The sequence below is a fragment of the Coturnix japonica genome, chromosome 17 (genome assembly GCF_054131305.1).
Source record: "Coturnix japonica strain WE chromosome 17, WE-NBRP24, whole genome shotgun sequence".
Lineage (NCBI taxonomy): Eukaryota > Metazoa > Chordata > Aves > Galliformes > Phasianidae > Coturnix > Coturnix japonica.
The window spans coordinates 3,064,223-3,088,006 of record NC_140679.1 but is presented as its reverse complement, the minus strand read 5'-3'; the positions used below and the strand labels follow the sequence as shown (position 1 = coordinate 3,088,006).

At 41.9% G+C, this 23,784-nt stretch overlaps 1 pseudogene; it reads left to right on the top strand.

Moving 5' to 3' along the window:
* Nucleotides 1–363: 363 nt before the first annotated feature.
* LOC146758044 (kinesin-like protein KIF20B) lies at nucleotides 364–9,747 on the top strand (annotated as a pseudogene).
* Nucleotides 9,748–23,784: the final 14,037 nt, after the last annotated feature.

The following is a 23,784-nucleotide window of genomic DNA, read 5'->3' as shown; positions in this document are numbered from 1 at the left end:
GTCCTTTGTTCTTAACCGTATCCTTCCTTCTCTTCTGCTCTTTTTCTTTCTTTTAGGTGTCTTACCTGTATCTGCTTTTCCCCTCTTCTGTTCCTTTACTGCTCTGGTCAGCATCCAGTGTCTGCACCGCAACTCTAGGTTTTGGGATCGAGAAAGGTACACAGGGCATAGATTTGTACAAGAAAAGCTCTCTTGCTATGCCCAACCGGTGACAAAAAGGGGCCCTCAGGACCACAAAGGCAGCTTGTTTCTCCAAAAAAAAAAACAACTTAATGCTTTTCTTTATAAGAAGCATTAGAATCTTACAGAGGAGATGAAAATCATCTTCACTATGCTTTTAGGCTGTGCATAGACTAGACCAAGATGTGTGGTGTTGCTTTGATACCTTATGAGGAGCACCGGTATCAGTGGATGAAGCTAACATTATCTCAGAAGCACAATAATGGAGTACTTTTGTTTATAGTTGGCCTGAATGCAGTACAGGAGTGTGTTGCAGTAGTACTTGTTCTGAAATTCTAGGCTCTGACAAAGAAGTTTAGCAGGGTCCAAAGCACTTGTGAAAACAGTAAAATATTATTACTTCCTGTGTTAACAAATGAGTCTGTTACAATAGGATGATGAAAATAATGCTGCTTTAATGTGCTAATCATCAAACAGAGGATCTAGTCAGATTTCTAACTTCCAGCTCTTTAATTTTAGAGGTCTAGTTTGGAGCCTAGGGGACGCATACAAGTTTGCCTGCGTATTAAACCCTTTACGGCATGGGAGAGAGCAAATGGATCGCAGGTAAGGCATTTATTTAATCATAAACAAAAAAACAACCCTTAAAGTATATATGTTTTCTTTCCTGTAAGATGACCTTTTAAAACTTTTTTCATGCCTGCATTACTTGTGCTTCCTTGTAATAGGGATGTGTTTCACTTGAGGACTCAACAAGCATTATACTGAAGTCCCCTAAGAGCTCATTGGGAAGAATGAGCGGTAAAACTTTAGGACAGACAACACAGAAGTTCACCTTTTCACGGGTAAATTAATTGTCTTTAAATGATTTTAAGTTATTTGTGGAAAAAGTTGCTTGTCTTCTGTTACTTCATATAAAGCAAACGAGTTTTTCTTAACTGTCTTTAGAATTATCAACGTGTATCTGACTCCTTACAAGTACCTAAATATTGCTTAAACAAAATAAAGAGATTAACCAGCTTCTTGGTAACATTCAGGTGTTTGGACCTGAAGCAACTCAAGAAGAATTCTTTGAAGGTACTGTGAAGCAACCAGTGAAAGAGTTCTTAGAAGGATGTAATTGCCTTGTTTTTACATATGGCGTTACAAATGCTGGGAAAACTTACACATTCCAAGGTATGAGCAGAAATGCTTTTTCCTTGAATTAATTTCTTAAAGTGAGAACTACTTCTAGAAGAGAGAGATGTTATGACTTCTTACCTAGTTACTCAACAGGCCTTGTACGTTGCCTTCTTTTGAATACTAGTAGCCTTGAAAAGTCGTCTTCTTCCATAACAAATATTACTAAATTTACAAGTGTGTAAGACAGCATACACTACAATAACTTTGGTTTTTGTTCCTACTATAAATGCGTGCATCTTAAATGCTGTTCTTTATTTGAAGGCAAAGTATGTCTGAGTTTGTTTGATTTATTGTAGGCAGAAATTAAACATTCTGAAACATTTGATCAAGGTATTTCAATCTTTTTTCAAATTTCTGATTTTAGTAATAACAGCAGCATAGAAGATTGTGTTCCCTGAGCTTTAGTAGTACAGAAATAATACATCAATCTCCTTTCTGGCTGGGAGCAGTTGTTTTTTATGTTTAATATTGTCATAACAAATGAAACGATTGGGTTCACAGGAAACAAATTCCCCTTATTTCTGTTATTTAGTGTTCTGTTACTATGTATTTCCAATAGTTTTATATGCGTGGAGCTGAAGACTTTTCCATAGTAATACCTTTTTAGGACTTAAATATTAAGAATCAACAGGGTAGTATGTTCAAAAATTATCTTTCTATGCACCTTCCATACAGCACTATAGAAATTCTTCTGCGTATTGTCCTCTCTTGTGTTCATGACTGACTTTAAAACACTGAAGCTTGCTTGGTATTTAGTGACAGTGGAAAAACTAAGGCGTGAAGTAGGCAAGATGTGGAGGTAGTTGTGTGCTCCAAGAAAAGGCAATGGGAAAGGAGCTGAGTTACTTTAACAGTTTTTATGAGACTTGTAGATATTTCTAAATAGGGTTTGTGGGACGAACGGAATGTTGTAGCAGAGACATCACTCTGGTTGTTATTTCAGGGTTGTTTCAGAGCGGGAAGGGAGCCTGGTAAGCAGTTGAAAATCTGCATGTCTGTTAAATGTGGGAGTTTGCTGTGGGTTATTTTTTCTTCTTAAGGCTAAGCTTATGCAGAATATTCTGGCTGTTTTAAAGTGATGCCCTGTAATGTCTAAGGAATGGGATGTGAGCTGTTGCTTAAAGCCAGTATTTTTCAGGGAACAGTCTAGTAACACTGCAAACATTGCTTCAGACTGTAACTGGCCTCTAAATTCTTTGTGTATACTTTGAGATTAGAATCAGTTATCTTTGTCTTCATTTATGTTTATATGTTGCTTACAATAGTAACCTGGCCCTTCTTTTGTGTATTGCTTACAGGGACAGAAGATGATGTTGGTATTTTGCCAAGGACGATGGATATGTTGTTTAAAACTGTTGGAGGAAGGCTATACACAAAAATGGATCTGAAACCTATTCGGTGGAGAGATTACGTAAAACTGACTGATGACAAAGTGAGAGAAGAAATTGCTCTTAAAAATTCGTTGCTTCGTCTGACAAAAGAGGTAGGAAACTACTTTATAAAGAAATGATGAGTACATGCATCTTGTGATAGTTCAGTGTTATCCTTTCCATTCTGTAATGAAAGAGGGTTCTGTATTTACACACAGTTTTCTATTTGTCTTTCTGTTCCTGCTGAAAAAGAATGAAGCATCTTATTAGTGGTGTGCTACACCACACTGGGGTATTTTAGTTGTGGAGTATGTTAACTTGATCTTACTGATGAGGTGGTTAAGTGTGGACTTCACAGTGTGAAAGGCAGGTGGCAGTAAAATTCCTTCTGAATTATTTCAAGAGCACAGCTGAGTATGAAGTCTGGCTCCAATGATATTTAAGTATTTCGGGGAAAAACAACACCTGTCTTCTACATGAACCAAAGATGTGTAAAACTGTTCTAGGTTTAGTGAGTATGTGGAAAGAAAATGCAGTGAACAGCTATATGCTGATCTCATCCTACTCCATTAGAGAGTTAAGATGTGATCGTGCGATATAGGTGCCTCCTCTAGTTTCAAGACCCGTGTTCCTAGGTAAAATACTTGACCTTATAAGCTAAGTAGGTACAAGCTTTGCTGACTATACAAAGCCAGATCTGGGTGAGTGTCATGTAGATGAAAACTTCTATGTTAAAAGTTTTACTTCTAAGCATACTGTATCTGGTAGGTGAGATTCCTCCTCTTCAGTAGATGAGAATTTCTTTCTACTTTTGTGCTCTATAAAAAAGCAACACAACCTGAAGCCTGGGAACTGAGTATACATCTATGAACATCATGAGATCTACATGTTGGGAGCTATTCTGTATTTTCTATGACCAAACTACTTAAAAATAGTATATTTACAAAATTTAGTCATAACTTCATTTGTGTAACACTTTGATAGCCTGAGTTAAGAAATAATAAGCTGCTTATCTACGTTAAGTGATCAAGTATTCTACCTTAACTTCCTTTTCTGAGAGTTGACCTAATAAGCCATAGGATATGGAAGTCCTGAATTAAGAAAATCCCAATAAGAAAAATATTTCAGGAGTCCAAGATTCATGAAGGGTAAAATGCAGATTATAAATGGGCTATTGAAAATCATCTTATTAAATAACTCCTTTTCCTGTTGGGGATTCTCTCCCTATTTGTTCTTTTTCTTTCTGAATCAGGAAGCTGAAATGCATCAGATCTTATAGTAAAGGAATTGTCAGAAATGAGTAGTAAGGTGAAACCAGTCAAAATGTGTAGCCAGGATTTTTGTGTTGGCACCTTGGAACTATTCTGTATTGTTCTGTGGTAGAGCAATACAGCTGCTTTTAAAATAAATAAATAAATAAATAAATAAATAAATAAATAAATAAAAGCAACCAGTGGTGTATTGGCGCTGTACATCAATAATAAATCCTAAAGTCTCTGTTTTCTTTCGTAGGTAGACCATCACAACAGCACTAATGACAAATCCCCAGCTGATTCTAAGGGTATGTTTTATATTAAACAGTAGCAATTAGAAAAGCTTCTGTAAGGTCAACGACTGGCTTTTTTGGCTAATGCTGATAATAAAAGGATTATTTAGCTTTTATTTGTAACAGAACGGAATAATGGGCAGGACATCTGGGCAGAAAACAGAAGGAATAAAATGGCTAGGACACTACTGGGACATCTATCATAACCTGGTTTTATGAGGTGAAAGTAAAACAAAGAAAAAGAGTATGATTTCTGATAAGATCCCTAGTGGTTTTCCGACAGGCCTTTAGGGCACTTAAGAACTCACTAAATACTTTTTTTTCCCTAAAAAGTCAGAACGAAGTGTCCTTACTAGTTCAGTTCTCTATATTGTAAAGACTGAAGAGTTCTGAATATTTCTAACCCAACTATAGATGTTAGATTGGGTTTTGGAAGTGAAAAAGCAAGCTTTATAGCAGGCGTGTCGTTGCAAATGTGTAGGGCAAGCGTCTTGACTTCCAGATACTTGGTGTTTGTATGAGATGTGGGGATTCTCTGTGTTTATGTTCTGGGAAAAGTTTTAAGCTGTAAGCTTAACTATTACTTATTTTTAAATGCAGCTAGTTTTACTGTCTCTACATTGACTTGTAATATTTTCTACTTTGCAGGTGCAGAAAATCTCTCAGAAGGATCAGACCAACTTAGCAGATTATCTATAGATGATTTTGTGAAGTTCTCTGGGTTTCATTTTTTGAGATTTACAATGAATGTTTTTATGATTTACTGGCTCCTTTATCAAATGACAGAAAAAAAAGGACACTTTGCCTTGCTCAAGACATCAAGGGATATTCTTACGTAAAAGGTAACTAGAATACTTTGCAAACTGCCAAGCTTGTCATGGAATAGTGTAACATGTTTCTTCTGAGATAGAAAACTCTTAAATGTGTTCAGTGTAGCTCTAGAAGTGTCTGCTTGAAGGCAACAAGCTACATGTACGTATCTGCATCTTCAACAGTATTCTCCTTATTCCTGTACTTTGCCCATAAAGCCTGTGTGAACTCCACTGCCTTCATCATCCTTGAAAATGAGAGCCATACAGTCGTTATAATGCAGACAAAATCCAGATAACCCATCCCCAATAAAAACTACAAGCTAAAACAAAAAACTTCTCAGATTGACTTCTGCACCAGTGAATACAAACTTTGGGCTTCTGTAGTTTAAGAACTTAGCTTTTGTACTTTCAGTACTAAGGCTGCTTGCTTAATTTGGATGGAGCATACTTTAGTATACTGGTAGGATAAACTGTTGTGCTATACTATACCTTGCCCTTTTCTGTGGGAGGAAGAATCTTAGTCTTATCTGCCATCAGCTTGTCGTATGTTTGAGGCAGAGTTAATGAAGTATTTTATTGTCTTAACTAAATGTTCTTAGTTTGTATACCTTATTTCTTGTTCACTTTCTCTTTTGCTAGCGAAGCTTGCAAAAATCACTTTTCCTTCTTTTGAAAGGTTTGCAGTGGGTTCAGATTTCTGATTCTAAAGAAGCTTTCAGACTTTTTAAACTGGGACAGAAACACCAGAGTTTTGCAAGCACAAAGCTAAATACTTGCTCCAGCTGAAGGTGGGAACTTTCACTAACATTGGGTGTAACATAGTGTGGGGAAGAGGGATGAATGAAAATATTGTTTATGGCTTTTTTTCGGGGAAGAGGCTTTAAAAAGGCTTGATATCTAGTGTTCCATGTGATGTTTTGTGACAGTTTGTGATTCTAGTGCTTTAAACTAGAAGGATTAGTCCTTCAAGCAGATAAGTGCATACAAAAGCTAAGTGTTTTATCAAAAACTCTCAACAAAACAACTAAGCCTTCTTCCATGTAAGTAATGGTGGTTCATGAGGGGGAAGAAAAGCAAAATAAACCAAGAAAGAATGTGTCTTTAAAAGGTTTAATGCATCTAGTAGAATTATTGTTAATTGAATCTGGAATAAATCCAGCAGTGTTTTGAACAGATGTTATAGATTTTAGAAAATGTGTGTATTTCTGGCTATTGACCTTGCTTCATTTCTCCTTTTAGCCACAGTATATTTACAATTAAGGTACTAAGAATCGAAGACCTTGAAATGCCATGAGTGACACGAGTCAATGAGTAAGTTCAGAGCCGAGTTCCCTTCTTCTTTTAGGATGAAATTGTCAGTTACTTTCAGTATTGATGTATTGATATTAGGCTACGGACACTAGGTTCCCTGATACAGCCTCCTGTATGAGTGGTGGTTCCCCATTTCCTGTCATTGTGCAGTACTAAACCATCAAGTTGTAATGCTGTTCTATATCTTGTGCCCACTGTTCCACACAGTGTTCCTTTATCCTTCTCACTCAACTTCTGAACTAATGTAAATCCTCAGAAGGAAGAATATGGCAGAAAAATGGAAGCTGTGTTGGAAAAGAGTTTGGCAGGAAGTAGTGTGCAACTTCACTAGGAAAGCAACATTAAAAAGCATGAAAGGGTTCAAGAAATTGTTCCTCTAGGAGGAGTGGTTGTGTTGGAAATGATAAATAATCAATGTACATTCAAAGGCAAGAAAACTTAATTTTCCTTATCTGCCTTCAGATTATCACTGTGTGATCTTGCTGGTTCAGAAAGGAATACCAAGACGTGCAATGAAGGTGACAGACTGAAAGAGAGTGGAAATATCAATGCATCTCTCCTAACTCTAAGCAAGTGTATTAGTGCACTCAAGATCAGTCAGCAGTCAAAGTAAGTCCTTGTACAAACTGTAAACTAGTTGTAGATTTCAGATATCATGTACAATGTTTAAACTATTGTTTAAAATGCAGAGTACGAAACTATGTTATGAGTGAAAACTATCTGTAGGCTTCTGCAGATGTGTGAAGACTTAATGATCTAAGAAAGTGATCTATAAACTTGCCTTCTTTTTGTTGTTGTTTTTTGTTTGTTTGTTTGTTTGTTTTTTCAAATAAAACCATTCCAGTTCTAAATTTCTGAATGTGTTTTCATAGACTTAAGCAAATTAGCGTTGTGGTTTTGTTTGTTTTTTTTCTGGCCTTGCCTTCTCAAACAAGTCCTGGGGCAGATTATAAAATTTGTTTTCACTATTTTCACTTTAAATGTGTGAAATGTTAGACCTTTTCCTCCTTTGTTAGTTAGTTGCATTTATCATTTAGTTCTGCTGTAACAGTTTTCCTCAGGGATATTGCTGTGCTTTGTCCTAGCCAAGAGACATGGTCAGAATATATATATATATAATTTGGAAAAAAAAAATTATATATAGATATATATAATTACATATATACATATAGATATATATAATTACATATATACATATAGATATATATAATTACATATATAAATATATATATATTTTTTTCCAAACCTTGATGCAACTTCATCATTCTTTCTGATCTAGCTAACCAAATTCAGAGAGAAGAAAGCCTGCTTGCTACTTCTGTCTGAGGTTGTGCTCTAAATGAGTGCAGACAGAGCTTTCTGTATTTTAAACAATGTAGTATTTATTTACAGTCACAGCTGGATATAATTGCAGAATTCTCTGCTGATTCTCATTTGAAGGTGTCTTTCTGTCCCAAAGATTAGGTGAGCTCTGTGTTCATGAAATGCCACACTGTGCCTGGTAGCCTATTCAAATTCTGTTATGCTTAAAAGTAGATGAAAATAGGCCTTGCTACTGGATTAGTCTCTTATCTGTCTGTCCTTTCTAGGGAAGAAGGATTCCTTAAAATTAGCTGCTGCTTAAAGTGCTTTGATTTATTCAGATCTGTTTTATTTGTTGGTCCTGATCACTTGAAATTTTAACAATATGGGGGAAATGTAGTGATGACTTTGATAGTAATTTTCTTTAAAATAAGAACTCATTTACCACTCCTGCACTAAAGCTATTTATGGGTCACGTGTGTTGTGACAGGAGCGTAGCTATGTGAAGCTTTTAGCTCTGTTTGCAGAATTCAGTAGCTGTAAAGAGTCCAGTAGGTAACCTCACTAGAGAACAGTTTGTTTAGTCACGCTTTAGGAGTTCTCTCCTAATTTTCTGTACATCACCAGCTGTTTGATTCAGTGGCTTAACCTTGGTTTAGGAAACACCAGAGATGTTGTGATAAGTATATGCTTCTTTATTTCCAAAGTATTTACTATTGTCCTTTCCTAGAGACAATATACTGAGAGAGTGGTTATCTCTGATTTTGTTGGGTACTGTTTTCTTAGAAGTAGATAGGTCAGTTTGCCAGATGTGGTAAGGGAAAGAGAAAGGTGAGAGAGAATTTAAGCTAACGTGAGGCTGTATGACCTATCTTAGGCTGGATGTTGAATGTACTTTTTGTTTTAAATGTTCTCGTGGGTTGTCTAAGAAGATAATGGCTGCATAGTAGCTGGAACAATCATACAACCTGACTGCAAACTAGCAAAAAGATTAAATTCAAAACAACCCACAACTCAAAATGATTTAAAGACTAGTGCAGTTATTAATGTTTTGTCTTCCACTTGGATAGCTCTCACATTGAAATGAAGCTGTTAACTTCTGCTAATGGGATTTGTTGTGGTTTTTGTCTTCAAAGGGTGCAGCAGCACATACCGTGTGGTGAAAGTAAGTTAACACACTTTCTTCAGGGATTCTTCAGTGGAAAAGGGAAGATACACATGTTAGCAAACATCAGCCAGTGTGCTTCAACCTATGAAGAAACACTCAATGTGCTAAGATTCTCAGCTATTGCACAAAAAGTGAGTATGTTGTAGTCTGTTTTGTTGATCAGTACTTATGATTTGCATTTAAAGAAAAAATTCTGTTCTTCTAAGAATATGAATCTATTTGTGTAGTATCTGTAGTGAATCTGGGTGTTTGTCTCCATACAGCAGTCAGGTTTTTTAATTTAGTGTTTTAGTTGAGCTTAATTTTCCTACAGTGTTTTCTAAAAATCTCTACTGGGGTCTTTGTGTTTCTTTGGGGTGTGAGGGCAGAAGCACCTTCTGAGAATCTCATTCCTAAAAAGTATTCAACCTAACAAGAAGCAACTTGTTACATCTGGAGGAGATTTTATGCTATTTACTTAATTTTTCTCTCTTCTCAAAATATGATCCCATGTAGGAAAGCAAATCCAGCTACCCCATATGTTGCTGCTGTTGTAATTTTGAATATTGTCCAGTTCAAGTGTTGACAAAAGAAGTGGAGCAGTAAAGAGTTTGAAAAGCTGTGTTATGGCCATCAGATGCTTCAGTGGGAAAGTGGGGGTTAAGCGGAATGGGTAGGAGTGAGTGCTATGATATAACACTGAAGAAGTTAAGCTGTCAGATCAGTGCTACAGTCTTGATGGAAAACTTTGAAGTGCTGGGAGTTTGTGTTTGAAGCACAATTGATGGATGTGTGCCCTTGGATCGTGGCCTTATCTGAAAGAGGTTAAGTGTGAAAGTAGAGGGAGCAGCCTATGAGGGTGATGTGGCGCTGCAAGACAAAGAACTGAAAAGATGATGATCAGTTGCATTGAATGCAACTGGAAACTCAAAACATAAAAAAAGCAGAAATCTATGGCTGCATGAAGTGGCAGTTCTTGTACATTGTTTGCCTAGTGAAACTCTTGAGGTTAAAAGCAGGATTGGAGTCTGCAATAACTCCTTTGTACTTTCTTGAAAACTGGTTTAAGTAGTGACCAAACATCAAATACTATAAAATATATTAGCTGTTACTAGAATGCCACTTATCTTCCCCCCATACGAATCACTGTCATGTTGTATGTGAATTTGTGAGGTGGGTTTTGAAGCTGAAATTAAAAACTTCTTGTATGGCTGTCTTCATAGTGGCTATCCAGACTATCTGTAGAAATAACAGCTATTATGTAGTCAGCTATTCACCAGTTTTAACTGATGATAAATTACGTTTCAGGGTGGAGAACATAGCATGGTGCCTGACACCTGTGTTGATCCTGAGGGCATTCTTGATTCTGTGCATTATGATGTCATGGATATTAAAGAGCAAGCTGAGGCAGCACATAGTTCCATTGTATCCCTGGAGGACCCGAAGGAAGATATTGGCTGGTTTGAAAAGCAGCTGGAGAAAACTAACTTTGAACTGATGGAGACCAAAGAAGAGCTACCAGAGAAAAACACCAAACTACTTAAAACTGAAGAAGAGCTGATGCAGAAGAACAAAGGTGAGTTATGCGATGTGAAAGGTAGAAGACAGAAATAGTTCATTAATCTAAAAGAGAAATAACCAGTTTGAGTAGGAATTAGAGGAGATGTTCTACCTTTGGAACCATAGCCTGTAGATAAGTGATAGTTTGTTCCTTGTGTATATTCAGGTTCAGCAATTCCACGGTTTTTGGTTATTTCTTTTCTTTTTTTCCCCCTCTCCTTTAAACTGCAACTAGCAGCTTTACGCTTTCGTAAGTATGGGGTTAAATGTCTATATCTTGATTTTTACTTTTATATTGCAATCTCTACTCTTCTTTATGTCTTGTTGATGCAATGTTTTCGTTCCAAGAAATATAGAAAACTTTTGAATCACTCCCAATAAGTGAAGACCACACGCAAATTAATTAATCTGTTCAAAAGCTACCTAAACATTAGAATATCTGGAAAAATTGATTACTTAATAAACTATCTATTGGCTACTTATGTAATACAACCTTTTCTGTGTGTTACAGACTTTGAAATGCAGATGATTAAATTGGATGAGTCTGTTGAGCAACTTAAAGAAGCAACTGAGGTAACTTTATCAAGAAGATGTTGTGTAAAATTGTTTTAATACCAACTTGTGGTAGCTTAAAATGCTATTCCAGTAGGCTCCATTAATAGATTTCTTACCGAGCTTAGCTTAACTGAATTTGCCTTTAATGCATTGTGTAATTCAGCTACTTAACACTACATTAGAAACTGATGACTGATTTTTTTTTATTTTTTATTTCCAAGAAAATGAATGCACAAAATGAAAGGATTCGAGAGCTAATGGACATCGTGGTGCGGAAAGATGACATTATTACAGAGCTACAAGACTTAAAATCTCATTTAGAAGAAAAAGTAAAAGATTATGTGAGCTTTACACATTTCCGTATCCTTATACAAAAAAAGAGTATTGCACTTGTCATTATCTGAAGGTGTACTTGTTCTGTCTGCTATTGAAATTTGTAACTGATGTCTATAGAGTCACTGGGTAAATATTTTAGCTGTATGGTTTTGTGTAAATATTTGCCTACAGAAGATTACTGAGACTTAAGTGCTCCTTTTGTTAAGCTTCAATGTAACTGATCTTATATCAATACAGGAAAAGACTACCTACCATTTAACTACCATTAAAGCAGAACCGGCAGAAGAGAACACTAATAAAGGAACTGAAAGCAGCCAATTTTCAGTGCTTTCAGTTAAAGCACTGAAACAAGAGAAAACTGAGTTGGAAGTGAGAAGAAAGCGCAGTACTGATGAAGATAAGCCTACTGTGGAAGAGCCACCTCCAAAGAAAGGTACAGTTTCTTCCATCGTTGAACAGGGTGTCTTCCAAAACAATAAATTGCTTCCTATTCCGGATAGGAAGCAAAAGGCTGTGAAGCGCGTACCTTATGGTATAAGGAGAAAAGCCACTGTGTTAAACTGTAAATAGAAGTAACTGTTATGTAAATATCCCTTTTTCAGAAGGTCCTATGCTGCTCATTTTTGAATGCTTAAGAATAAAAGTTTTTTGCACTATTTTTTTCCTTTTTGCTGCTTTTTCCTCATCTGTTGATGCACTTGCAGATTTGGTAATAGTTTTAAAGCAGTTTCTTTAGGATTGTTTCAACTGCTGTTGCTGATCTTCTGAGTAGCATCAGCTGTTCAAGTGCTTTTTTTTGTTTGTTTGTTTTGTTTTTCCTGAAGCAACTATCAAAATTGTTGACGACCTGCTAATTGCTCGCTCATGGGCAATATTTGAGCAAAATGGTTTGGATAAGCTCTGATGCATTTAACTTCACTTTTGGGTACAGCTGAGCATCAGTGTTCCTAGAATTACGGAAGGCATATACAATGTAGAAGGGAAAATCTAAAACTTAGCTGTATTCCCTTCCTTTCTTGTATTCCTCTTGCAAAATATGTGCAAGGGAGAAAGTCAAGGCCTTCTTTGGATGAGATGCTGTTCTTGGATGATTTGTCCCTGCTGCCTTTATTTGGCATAAATATTGAATCCTAATGTGACCACTGAATGGCATCACATATAAGCATCTTACCAGAGACTGAGGGAGGGATGTGGACTCCTCCATACTCCAAATAGTAGTGGGTTTGTTCTAATCATATGGCCAAAGCTCTCATTTAAAAATTAATGACAGCAATGCTCCACATAGGAATTAAAATGGGTAGCTGATAGTCACAATGTCATCATGAAGTTTTCTGTTAAGAAGTACTGAGTATTCAATCATGTTAAAATTTTCTTCTATTTGTGAGTATTAATAGCATCCAATTTCAAAAACTGCATAATATATATTCTTTAGCTATGTTTAATATACACAGTAGAACAATGAGCACAGGTATGTTGTGCTGGTTCTTTTGTAGAATTAGTTATATAAGTAGCACGAGCAAAAGTGTTTTAGGAGATGCTAGGTTATCTCAGCTTCAAGTTCAGGGTATTTACACCATTCTCTGAGCTTTTAGGTCTTGTTTCCTATGCTCTGTAATAATGCTTTTTCCCTACTTCTTGTGTAAGGAGTTTCTAGACTGAACATTACACATCTTCTCCCTAGTATTATTTCTCTTGCTTTAGTGTTTCCTTGTTGTTTTCAGCATAAAGTGTTTAGATTACTTATAAATCGTATTCCCCTCACTAGTGTTGCTGGGAGCAGCAATCAAAACCCAAAACCTGGTTTGGGGTGGAATATGCCACTGCTGTTTCTTCAGTATGACTTTTAAATCAGTTGAGGGCTGTATATAAAACTCCTTAGATGAGTTAAGAGGCTGTTTCCATGCAGTACATATGAATCTGTATGTAATGCAGGCTGCACATGGGCGCTATAAAATTCTGCATTTCTGTGGTTGTAGTAATAAAAGGACTGTACAAGAATCACCATGGAATATATTGTTGTGGTGACACAATCCCTAGTAAGTCTTGACTTACATTTATTTTTCTAATACTTAAAGTATGCATATTATGGAATGGACGTAGCTGGATTCTAAAGCAGTGATGAAATACAGCAGAAGTCGCTTTTGATAGAAAGAAAATGCATGTGATTTTAGCTAATTGCTCACCAGTTAAAGAAAATACAGCCCCAAGCTAATGGAATATTTATGGAAACTTGAATCTGCAAATTTGTACAACTTTATGAGTGAACTTTATATGCAAAAGAGTAAGTGTGGACAGAAGTAGGAATCCTCATATTTTGTTTAGAGATCAACTGAATAAGAGAGACAGATATCAACACTTAAGTGATCAACTTGTCCAGGGTTTTATCTTTCTTTTGAAAGTAAGAGGACTGTGAGTTGGAATGAAATTTATTAGAGAACTGTTTATCTACCATTTAGATGTAGATGGAGTGATTCCTGGCTGCCTTATAGGGATTGCTGAAGCAGGGAAGATAGAAAGAATATAGCTGTGAATTATCTATCTCGTTCCCATGTTTCTTAAATCTAATTAGATTTTCTACTGGTGTGGAGTGGAAGGTTTGAGTAGTGCCATGGTAAAAGTGTTCTTCCAGACTGAAAACCTTTTGCTGTTAATTCTGTATAGAAATCTGAGGCACCTGATTACGTGTCCAGAGGACTTTAATTCCTTCACTAGTATCAAATACTATGTGATGTGAGGGCATGGCTTGCATATTATGACAGTTTTTCACTTAGAAGTTGCTACTTGGTGTTGTGAACTGCTATGTAATAATGATTTTAATCAATCTGAGCTACATTCGTTTTCCCCTTTTTTTTTTTTTTTGTTTGTTTCTTTGTTTTTCAGTAGTTGTAAATGAGAGAAAGAAAAAGAACACTGTAGATCAAAAGACAATTGAACACATGAAACAAAAGTGCTCCGCGTACCGAAAGGAAGTACTAGCACTGAGGGAAAGAACTGAAATCTTGGAACATCATTTAGCTGTGCTTGAAGAACAATGCGGAAGAGAAAAAAATAAAAAAGAAGATTTCAGTAAGCAGGTAACAAGCCTGCGTATTTAGCTTTCTTTTTCTGAAGAAACAGCTGATGTCCTCCGTGAACAAATTCTGCAGGGTCAAGCTGACTATCGGGAAATTGCTTCTGAACTGGATGAACAGAAATCTATAAATATGACACTAGAAGACAAAAATGCCCAACTAACTAACAACATAGAAGTTGCCAAAGAATGTATAATTGATAAAGTGTCACAAGTAAAAGAAATGCGGACCAAATTAGATGAATTATACAAATGTCACATACTGCACCAACCGTGCCCCTGTGGCAAGGAACTGACCCAATCAATTGACCCAGTGCAGCCTTCAGCCGCTGCAGCGTGCACAGGCATGATGTTGCAGGTGTGAGGCAACACCTGGAATCGCATCATCGCCCTCTGAAAGGCAGCAGGGCTGAGCTCCGCAGACCGAGTGCAGCACTGACCTGTAGTGAGGAGCGGGCAGCTGCTGGGTGGCGTCCTTCATTCTCTGCACCCTCTCCTCCTCTGCAGCAGCGCAAACAGCGTCCTGGAAAAAGGCAGGAAGGGATTCAGACACCAGTCAGGCTGGAGAGCTGCCACAGGTTTGGGAACAATGGGGACAGCGCGCTGGTGGTCAGCACCGAGGCAGACTAAATGCCTTCCAAGAGGCATCAGGGGAACACAGCAGCACGCAGCCTGTGCCATCAAGGCCAAGCAGTGCAAGCTCTGGGGGGCTTTACAGCCTGATTACACAGGCAGCAGGCATTTGCCTCCAAGATGCTATTAACCCCATTCTACCAATAGCTGGGGAACAGCAAAGGAAAGGGAATTCTCACAGCCATTGTGAATAGCTTAAATAAGCACCTCCTGGCACCACAAGTGCCATCAGTGAGAGGTACGATGTGGCAAAGACATGCCTCATGGGGCTAACAGAAAGAAGACCTCAGAGCTGGGGCACTGCTGCAACCACTAGCCAGGACGCCCAGGGAACAGGTACGTGTCATTTCCAAGACATTGCCCTGAGCTTACCAAGAACTTGTCATACAGCTGGTCGGTCAGCAGAGGGTTTGGGAGCCCCCTGAAATACATCTTACACAGGGAGCTCACGCTGTGAATGTCTCGGACGCTGAGCTCTGGCACCTGCTCCGTATCGAATTCATGGCTGCAGAGAAGGACACAGAATTGGGCAGAGGGCTTTGAGAAAGATGAAAACAAGTCCACAGCCACACAAAATACAGTCAGGAAAAGGAAGGGGTTCCTCTGAATGCCCGCAGCATGGCATTGGCTCCTACTGCCAGCTGTGTCAGTCGCAGCAGTCTTACCGTAGTTGCTGGATCTTGGACATGACACCGGACAGGCGGTATATCCCGCGCACTACGCTATGCTGCTCAATGAATTCCGAGCAGGTCTGGAGGACCTGGGGGACTACAGAACAAGAGCCAGCGGTTAGCTCAGCTTCTTACTCAAGTCCTGGTTCAGGCCGTGCCCTTCTCACATCCCATCCACTAAGTCCAGCCAGGCTACCGCTTGCTTCCTCCTTAGAGGAGAAAGCTGGCAGAGACAGCTGTGAGGAAACCGCACAGAGATGTGTTCTTGGCTTTCCAGAAATGCCATGATGTCACGGAGTTCTCTCTAGAGCTCACTCCGGGACAGTGAGCACAAACCCGGGGCAGCAGGAACAAAAGCCCCCCCCCTTTTCTCTATCGGCACAGCGCGGCGCAGCCCGGCCCGGCCATGTGCGTTTCGGGAGAGGGGAAGGGAAGGGAGATTGCGATTAGGTCTAACAAAAAATAAGGGAGAAAAAAGGTGATCTGAGAACGAATGGCAGTTTAATAACCTAATAACACTAAACAACAACAAGAGAGTTTCAACAAAGAGAATACCAAGTCCCCAATCTCACTGATGGAGCTGTGGAAGGCAGGAAGCTCTGACCACGTTGTCTCCTCGCAGGGAGCCGGGCCAGCAACCCCGTCCCCTTCCTCACTTCCCTTCCGGTGCCCCACCCCACATGCCCATCAAGGCAGCCCACAGAAAAAAAAACTTGTCCCCTTTACTCCCATTATGAGGCATGGTGTTCTGATGTGGAATACCAACACCAACCAAATTGCAAAACCATAACACATGACCTATTAACAGCCTGGAGAAAGTAATTCTGGCAAAGCCACAGACACTTCAAGTCCCATCACAGCTCCCTAGAAAATCTAAAGACTAGAAAAGCTAGGAAAAGAATCCAGGATGCTCTCTGTTGCCAGAAGGCTTCCTGCAATTTCAGGCTGAAACAATTGCTAAATATGATCTCCCTTTCTCATTTAGATACACAACAGAGGAAGATCTCAGGAATGGGCTGTTCCTTACCATCACGGCCAGAGCGGAGAAGGTGCTCCCCCAGGTCACACCCAAACACCCCTTCCTACTTTGGCTCCGGCTCCGTCGCTCTCCTGGGGCGGGCCTTCACCAAGGAGCAAAGGAAGGGGAGGAGCTTGCCCCGTCTCCTTGGCACTGCGCAACAAAACAAAGAAACCAGTTCATTTCAGGCTTGGCTCAGTTGGACGAGGCCAAACATAATGCATTCGACAAAGCATGTAATAATGGGAAGAACATTCCCAACAAGGACACGCAAGAACAGATTTTCCCTATCCCTGGAGGTGCCCAAGGAGCTTAATGCAGTCAGCTTGCTAAGCTTGCTGAACTTAGGCATTAACGAACCCCCTTAAAGCCACATTCTGACCCCATTTTACTAACCCGCATTATCAAATGTAACATATGTACCTGGCTTTGGCAAGGAATTCAGGAGGGACTCAGGAACTTTTCCACTGATGAGTTCCACGCACTCACCAGGGAAGAATCCAACCTGTAATAAGAACAAAAAGACAGGTGGGAATTAGCTCGAGCCCAGAGCCAAAGGGAAGGTCCTCTGACACCGACACAGGGCAACTGTTTGCATCCAGAAGCCATCCTGTGCAGGCAGAGCAGCTCCAACCAGAGATTCCCGACTCTACTCAAGTTGTGCTCTCTAGTCGGAAACGTGTGCCTACCTCAAAGCCATGCTTGCCTCTCCAACAGGGGCTCAGCTCCTTTGGTGGCATATCAACAATGCTCACCAGATCTCCGACCTGCAAGAGATTGAAACGTCAATCCCACATTCAGCAAATCTGGTTGGAAAACACAGCTCAAACGACTGCCTTCTTCTATGCACGACAACAAGGAACGCCTGTAACTGCTTACCTCAAGGGAGAGCTCATCTGGCCCCTGGGCGATGTGGCTCTTAATAACATGGGCCGCCGCAATCGCTGGAACGTTGAGAGATGACACAGCACGCTCCAGCTGCGGCTTCCGCATGTTATGAGTATGCAAAACAGAGCACAGGCCATGGTCAAGATCTGAGGACAAACCAGGAGGATTTCAAGGTGAGGAGCACATCTGCTGAGAAAGGTGCAGCAAATGCGCTCCGTTCTTATCAGGAGCACTTCAGAAGGAGCTGCATGTCTCATAACAATCGTTTCTCTTCCTGGCGTGCATTGCCAGGCCATGCAAAGATGCATCTCTCTCTACCCAGACTAATCAGCAATGGCACTGGCGCAGACAGCTGGCCAGGCCCTTTTTGGCCCATTCTTTCCTGCAGGAGAGTACATCTGCAGCTCCCTCTGCTGGCTCAACACAGGGAACAAAGACCAGCAAGAGCTTCATACTGTACCTCCGTCGCCGCCACCTCAGGCTCACGGCTGATCCCACTGCATGCGACACCCATCATAGCAAGTGTGAAGTGCTGGAACAGAGCAGAAACACACTTCTGTTTTCTCTATTCACACAGCACAGTATGGACAGACTTCTTCAGAGCTACCCGCGCATACCCTACGGCAAAACCATGTGGGGGGACAAAACATGGCACGTACCTGGCAGTGAGATCACCTCAAGCTATCTGCAGCAGTTCCTTGTCGCTTTGCTCAGATGGAATGAGAGCAAAAGCTGCACCGAGGCAGCGGGTGGAGGGCGAGGAGAGGAGAGAGAAAGAGCAGGTCAGTGAGCAGGGCTAAGACAGTCATGGAATAACACACACAGCACAACCGTTCCATCCACTTCCTGCAAGACATGCTGAGTCTCAGGCTACGTGATGCCTGTTCCCCTAGCAACTTTACAATGCTTCCACAACTGAGCAAAGAAGACAACGGAAGAAGCACGGGACGGGTGCCACCTTTACAGATATCCCCTTCGGAACATATGTACCGGGGGAAAATTACATCTGATGGTCAAGAGTAAGCAATACAGTGCTGTGAGCTCCGACAGCCAGCAGTTCCCAACACCTCACTGCCCACCCATCCATCCCACGCTGGTTCAGCTTACCTACAAGCTGCTGCGCACGACGGTGTGAAGAAAAAGGCACTAAATGCACTAAAGGCACAAGAACAACAAAACAACCAACCACTCTGACCACTAGCTCACCCACAAAGGAACACAGAACGCACCGCTCCTCCCCTCATTCCAGCCGCTTCTGACATCACCAACGGCCAACAGCCTGGTCCACCATGACCCCCCACGAGGCGGGGAGGCAAGACCACGTGGTCACATCTGATTCCAACACGGCTGATTCCACAACATTCCAGAACTCAGTGTGGGCTTGGAATTCTATCCTGGTGTGGCAGCGCAATGGGAGGTGTTAGGGCACAGCTGAAGAGCTGACAGACACAGGTTTCCAAAGGAGGGTGCCAGATTAACTCTGAGCATTCTTTTGCAGGGCTCTTCGGGATGCATCAAACAGATTTCACAGCCTAGGTTATTTCTAGAAAGTCCAGTTGACAAATGCTCACTTTGTCTGGGTAACGCCTTTATGCATCATGAATTAAAAATAAAATAAAATGAGCACGTGACCCTATGAAACTTACCTCTCTGCTCTTGTTGTCAGCCAGACACGATGAGCACTACATTTCCCTGCTCCTGATTGAATTCTGTGTTCCACTCTGCTCCATCTCAGGGTCTAAAAGAAACACAGACAGAAATGATGAGAAGATCCTTTTCGCAGACGAAAGCAGAGGCTGCACGCATATTCTCTTTAGCAAGAAACACTACTTGAGAATGCACAGATAGTTTTTTGAGAGGTAATGTGAAAGATAACAGAAAGCAAATAGATTACAGAATCACAGAATCACACAGAATGACCCGGGTTGGAAGGGACCTCAAGGATCATGTAGTTCCAACCCCCCTGCCTGGCAGGGCCACCAAACATACACCTTTACTAGATCAGGTTGCCCAGAGCCCTGTCCAACCTGGCCTTGAACACCTCCAAGGACGGGGCATCCACAACCTCACTGGGCAGCCTGTTCCAGGACCTAACCACTCTCCTAGTGAAGAACGTCCCCCTAACATCCAACCTAAATCTTCCCTCTTTTAACTTAAAACCATTTCCCCTAATTCTTGTATTGTCAGCCCTTTAGAAGAGTTTACTCCCCTCCTGGGAGTACGTTCCCTTCAGGTATTGAAAGGCTGCAATGAGGTCACCCCGCAACCTTCTCTTCTCCAGGCTGAACAAACCCAACTCCCTCAGCCTGTCCTCATAGGGGAGGTGCTCCAGCCCCCTGATTATCTTCGTGGCCCTCCTCTGGACCCTTTCCAAAATCTCCATGTCTTTTTTGTACTGAGGGCTCCACACCTGGACACAGTACTCCAGATGGGGCCTCACAAGAGCAGAGTGGAGAGAGGGACGATCACCTCCCTATCCCTGCTGACCACCCCTCTCCTGATGGAGCCCAGGATCCCTTTTGCTTCCCGGGCAGCCAGAGCGCACTGCTGGCTCATGTTGAGTCTCTCGTCCATCAGGATCCCCAAGTCCTTCTCTGCCGAGCTGCTCTCAAGGACCACTCCTCCCAGCCTGTACAGGTGCCTGGGGTTCCCCTGGACCAAGTGCAAAACCTTGCACTTTGCCGTGTTGAACCTCATTAGGTTCACCTGAGCCAGCTTTCCAGCCTGTCGAGGTCCTCCTAAATGGCATCCCTTCCTTCCACCGTATCGACTGCACCACTCAGCATGGTATTGTCAGCAAACTTGCTGACGGTGCACAAGAAGTTGATCAGATCCAACCCCAAGCAAGCACCAAGCCTCCTCAGGAAACACTTTGCCATCAGCTCTGTCATCACCTTTCCTCCACACCTCAATCCCAAAGTGGTTTCCACATCTGCCAGCAAGAGTTACATCCCAACTTCTCATCTCACAGTGCTTCAACAGCACCAAATTTGCTTCCGGGGCCCTCCTTCAACTCACTGTGCTAACACTCATGATTCAAATTACACAGAAATCCTAGCAGAAGTTCTCAGTGAGAACTGCACCTAACATTCCTCCTTCTACAAGCAAACAGGCCCAACACGTGGTCATGAAAATGCTTTCATCAAAAAGAAGCAGAGATGGCACGGCAGGACAGACGTACTCGGTGTGCATGTCTGAAGCCATTTGAGAACCTAGTCGTTCTTGCTGCAGGACCCCTGTCTTCTGTTAAAAGCTGAACGGTCCCCAGAGCACCTGTTTCCATCAGCTACCACCATCCAAAGCAGCCAGCCTTCTTACAGTCACCTGGCCCAAACATCCCTTTTGCTCTACACTTGATTCCTGCAAGAGATGGGAGCTTGGCACGCACACCATCCTTCCAACAGCACATCCCAGCAGCAAGGGATCACAGCGCTGGCACAGCTGAAACAAAAAGGGTGTGCGAGTTTCCTGTTAGCACTCAGTGTGAACAAATCTACCACTGAGCAACACCGTGAGCCCCCACTCACCTCAGCACAGGTCAACCTGTAACCCCAGCCTTCCCCTATCCACGTGCACACGCATACTCATGCGCCACCCTCCCTGCTCAGCACACCCCCACGCACGCACCGCATCGTGTGCCCTCCTTTGCATTCACAGACGTGTTGGAACCACCCCTGGGAACACGTACGTGCCTACACCTTCCAGAAACTAAGAAGCTGAAGGCATTGCAAACTACACATTGCCAGGGCACAGAAGCTGCTAGAAAATAACCAAAGAATAATGGAAAAGACTACTGACCATCAAGAGGCAGGAAAACCAATCCTCAGCAACAACCTGTGACACCAGCAACAACCTGTGCAGCAGCAAGAATGACTGGAATTTATGCAGGAGATGGGAATTGTATAAATACAGAGGCAATCCTTTGTTCAAATCCCAACCTTGGTGGAGTGTAGACTCCCCTCGGGCGCCCAGCGCTGTTTTGCTCACTTTACTGCCTTGCTTAATTAAATAAAGCTCTCCCTTTATGTATCACACTGGACTTTGTCTGGTTTTGTCATGAGAATCTATAACAGTAACCTCCTGGGCAGCGGTCCCTCTGAGCAGGGACAGCACAGAGCCTTCTCCACGTGCCTCCCTCATCTGGCTGTGGTCTCCCTGTTTCTCAGCACTGTCCTTTATGCCTACCGGAAGCCCCCCACAAGCAATAGCTTTCCTTTCTCACAACTAAATTTATTTTCATCCTTTTATATTTCACAACAGCTGTAGGAAACTGCAAAGCTCCTCAGCACAGCTCTCCCCTTTCTGAGTCAGGCATGCCTTACAGCACCTCAGCACCTCTAATGAGGGGAGCAATGTAGATTGGGCTGAACCAGGGCAGCCACAGCCACTACTGGAGAACTGAGACATGGTCCGATTGTTTGTCCTTAGTGGGCTGATTGGAACAATTTGGGTTTCCGTCCGTGTCATCATAGGAATTCCATGTTGTAGATGTCAGGAATGTATTCACAACAATCACTGCTGATGATGGCACAGGTACCCTCCTGGATAGCTGTCCATTTTTCCAGTGCTACATGATTCTCCAAGACAACTTTTCTCATGAGTGGTGCTACCATTCAGTGGAGAGATGTGCAGCTTGTGGCGAGAAGACAGCCATAGCACAGAACCACCAAGCAGTCCATTTATATCGATGTCTGGTGAGAAAAGTATGGCAGTCAGTTGATGTCTGTGGCTATTTGGAATGTATTGCACTGGGTACGTAGGGTCATCCCCAAGTACACTGCCTGGCACTGCCATACCCCAGGCGGGACCTTGGTCCCGGCTCCAGCTCCTGCCCAGTGCAGCAGGTTTACTGGAGCTGCAACCAGGGGAGCAGCAGTTCCCAGGCGTGTTGCAGCCCGGGTTGGGCTCCGAGGGGCACAGGAAGGGGTTGCAGCTGGGACAGCGAGGAAGGGAGTAGAGGTTAGCATTCTCTGCTGCCCGGTTGGCTCTCTGTTTCAGAGTGCAGCTGGGACTGCTTTACTTGCTCTGGGCCACGGGAGACACGAGATGACCTCACTCTGCAGCTCTACATACATGGACTGTATTGTAGCTTTAAACTCCCCGATGCCTCCTTTTGAGTGTCTTAATGTGAAGTCTCCAAGGGGGGAATTTTCACTCCCTTGCCCACCCCCCGCCCCAGCAGCTCCCAGTTTCCCCTTGGGGACCCCGTGGGCAACATCTGCATTTGTAATCCGCATTAGCCAGAGTGTTATCAGTGTTGCTGCTCATTGTGTTCCTGTGCAGGGCCTGCTGTGCCACCCCCTGCAGAAGGGCTGGGGAGGGCTGGGCTGGCACATTGACTGCTGTGTTCCCTCACAGCTTCCCTGCCATTTCTCTTGTCCCTGCAGGCTCCAGTTCACCTTCTGCCTTCCAGCCATGATCATCCCAGCCTTCAGGAGAGCAGAAAAATCAAACAAAATGAGAGAGAGAAGAGTACCCAAAGTAGGAGTCAAACCATGATAGTGCGAGAGCAGCACATGCTTTTCTCTGTGGGGAGCTGAGAAGGCCACAGGCAGAGAGCAGCTGAGGTCTAGTCCGGAGTCTCACCCCGCTTCCTTTTAACGCCAAGTCCTCTGGGGATGATCCCCCCCCTCCCTCCCTGACTATGGGAACCCAAAATGCCAAAAACAGTATAACACAGAATGAGAACATGAACTCTTTAACTTCCACTGGTCTGTATGATGTTCTGATGTGGAATACAGACAACAGAAATCATAAACCCACAACAGAGAGGCACTGACAGATGTGAGCCTGAAAGCACAGATGCCAGCCAGGAGCCCAGGGATGGTCCATAAGCTGCTGCAGGCTGTAGTCACTGCACAATCTGATGAACAGCTGTGTGCTTCCTGCTGGACTGTAAGTTTCTGAGAACATCTGACCCCAACAGCTCCAGAAATGTCTCAGAAGATGCAGGACAGACAGAGTCACTGCATGTTCTTTATTTTGTTAAGGTTCACGGAGAGGCTAGTTCATAATGTACAGTGTGGCTATGCTACAAAGGTGCAAGCTGAAAATGAATTGATTTCAATCCTAAGGTTTTAGTGAAAAACATTACAGTATTTTAAAAAAATGAATAATATTTAATAAATTACACTTATAAAATTGCACAAAACATACAAAAAGGAGAGTTTGATTCAGTAAAAAGCTCAATACAAGTCATGAAT